Here is a 2,924-nt window from a genome sequence, read left to right as displayed (position 1 = left end):
AACAAAGCCATTGAGATTTTAAAAAATATCTTTTAACCACTACACCAAGAAAACATCCTTAAAATGACAGTGCGGTAGATAATACAGATCAAAAGGATTCGCACATAGCCATAAAAGGCTTGATGTGGTACTACAAGGGCCAATGGATATATTTTTTAAAAAAATTATATTTTTACCTCGCAAGTTTCTATTTTTATAGAATGATCTTAAAATTTTTGGTCATTACAATTTGACATAAAAATTTAAAAAATTATTTATGTTTTTGGCATGTTAATATTTTATTAAATTTACATGCATTATAAATATAGTTAATTAATATGTTAATTACCATTTTTTTTCTTATATGTTATATAATAAAAAATATTTTTCTTTTAAAATATTAATATGGTTTGAGTGAATTTAGCAAATGTTTGTTAAATCAATTATTTTACATATGTTGTAAAATGTTATGTGCCATATGGGTATGTCTTGTATGATTGCAATATTTTACTTATTTGCTAAGTAATATTTATAAAATGCATGATTTATTTATTTGACTTATTTGTTAAGTAAATTTGTATGCAAAAAGACTCTATGGTGATTATATGTCTAAGTAATTTTATCAAAGTAGATTGGGTTTTAAGAAAGACCATTTGTGACTCTTCCAACCTTCTTGGAAATTACTGTAGAAGTAAAGTGCTTTGTCGAGGAGACTATTGTAGTCTTTCCTAGAAGCATTAAGAAATGATGATATACTTAACGCTATTTTTGTGTGCATAGCATTTATATGAACGATTTTGATCATCCAAAATAATAAATATGTATAAGCAAGCACGACATCTTTATTTTGTAAATTGATGTAGTAAGTTCCTTATGATATAATTTATTTTAGATTTGTATTAATTATTTATTGAGGCCATGTAAAGGGATATACTTTCGTGCTTACTTTACACATAATATTATTTTGGATATGGGCACCTATAAATATCAATATTGTTTTTTTAGTAGAACTCATTATATTATGTGGTAAGTGGGAGTCATTTCCATGCTTAAGGATAGTGGGAGTTGTTCTCGTAATCCAAGGTTAAATTCAATTAGACATTTTAATTGATGCTTATATTATTGGTGATGATTACTAACATGCATGAGAAATTTTTGAACTAGTAATATGCGTAAAAATTAAATATGTCTAATTTTAATTGCTTAGAAATTTAGATATGTGCCTAATTAAATCCTATGCAATGATGTAGTGATTTGGCTTCACAATAAATTATTGTTGATTTGACCAAAGGTGCCAAACTTAATGGTAAAAACTATGATATCTGGCATAAGAAGGTTTAGTATCTTCTCAACGACCAAGAGTTGCTCAATCATTTGATCAAAGAGGTGAATCCACCCGAAGTTGGAAACACTACATAGAATCGCCATAACCATCAAGCCTATGACCCTTGGTATAAGAGAAACTGTAGTGCTTGCTTTGTATGTTAAGCTGCATGCACGATGATCTCGTTAGGGAGTTTGAAAACTTCCCAATTGCCAAATAGTTGTGGGAATAACTAAAATTCAAGTATGGTGGAACCACAACAACTGGGCTTTATGCCTTGACACATAGCTTCAATTAATATTTGATGGACTCCATGCACACTATGGTTGAGCACATAAGGGCTATGTTAGCCATGATAAGAGAGATGAAAGTAGGTGGCTATGATTTCACAGATGAGCAGTAGGTCTTAGTTGATGGGTTTGGCAATGGATAGCATCCTCAAAATACGTAGCGAAAAGAAAATTAAAACTTTATAACTAAACAACAAAAACATGCCTCCACCCCTGGATCACCTTGGTGATATTTAACACATAAAAGCACAAAATAAATTATTATTCAGAAAGTTACCTTGCCAAGTAATTTCGTAATCACAATGGTACTTCCCGAAGCAATCCCGCAAACACCATAAAGAGCAAAAACCCTAACCAATCAAGTGCTTGGCCTCCAATGGTAGTACACATGATTGCACTTGAACCTTCAACAAAGGAGGAAGTTTTTAACTATATTTTATGCTAGCAAAGAGGACAATAATTGTCGTTTTCTTCTTTTTCACAATCTTAGCCGAACCTCTCTCGAAAATTGTTTTATAAGCAATTTTCGATTTTACACAAAGGGAGTGGTGGCAAATAAAGAAAACATTTTTCTTTTTCTGAGAAAAACTACATTTTCTTCAATTGAGAAAACTCTCATGTAGAAAATAGTTAAAAGGTGACTTATATAGTTAGGTTAAAATAACTTCAATTTAGCAATTAAGCCCTTGATATTATAACACATTTTAATATTGGGTCTATTACTACTTAAACTCTTTTAATTAAGTCTTGGGAAATTAAAATCAAAATTAATTTCTTTTATATTTTGCAATCAAGGCCTTATAATTATAAATATTTATAATTATGTCTAAAACTTAATTAAACTCTATTAATTAAGTTTGTAGAAGTTAATTACCTAGCATGTGATTTAAGTCTAACTTAAATCATCACTTTCCCAATTTAATTCAAATGCAATCATTGTGTGTGACCTATTAGGTTCCCATTTCATTACATTTAGAGATGATTACTCACGATATGGATCTATATTTCTATTGTCTCACCATTATGAAGCTTTAAATTGTTTCAAACGCTTTATGGTAGAGGTTGAGAATCAGAAAGAAAGGAAACCTAAGGCTTTTCAAACTGATAAAGGTCATGAATACCTATCTAATTAGTTCAAAGAATTATGTAAGAAGAAGGGAATATGTCAATAGTTAATGATACCTAGAACTTCGTAATAAAATAGTGTTACAGAGAGAAGGAATCATACCTTATTAAACATGGTTAGGTTGATGATGGCATTAGCCATCCTTTCAATAAGTTTTTTGAGAATTGCCCGTTTGATTGCAACATACATCATCAATTATGTGCCT

The sequence above is a fragment of the Theobroma umbraticum genome, unplaced genomic scaffold, assembly GCF_002168275.2.
Source record: "Theobroma umbraticum cultivar Fairchild unplaced genomic scaffold, ASM216827v3 scaffold_89.0, whole genome shotgun sequence".
Lineage (NCBI taxonomy): Eukaryota > Viridiplantae > Streptophyta > Magnoliopsida > Malvales > Malvaceae > Theobroma > Theobroma umbraticum.
This window is presented reverse-complemented; position numbering follows the sequence as displayed.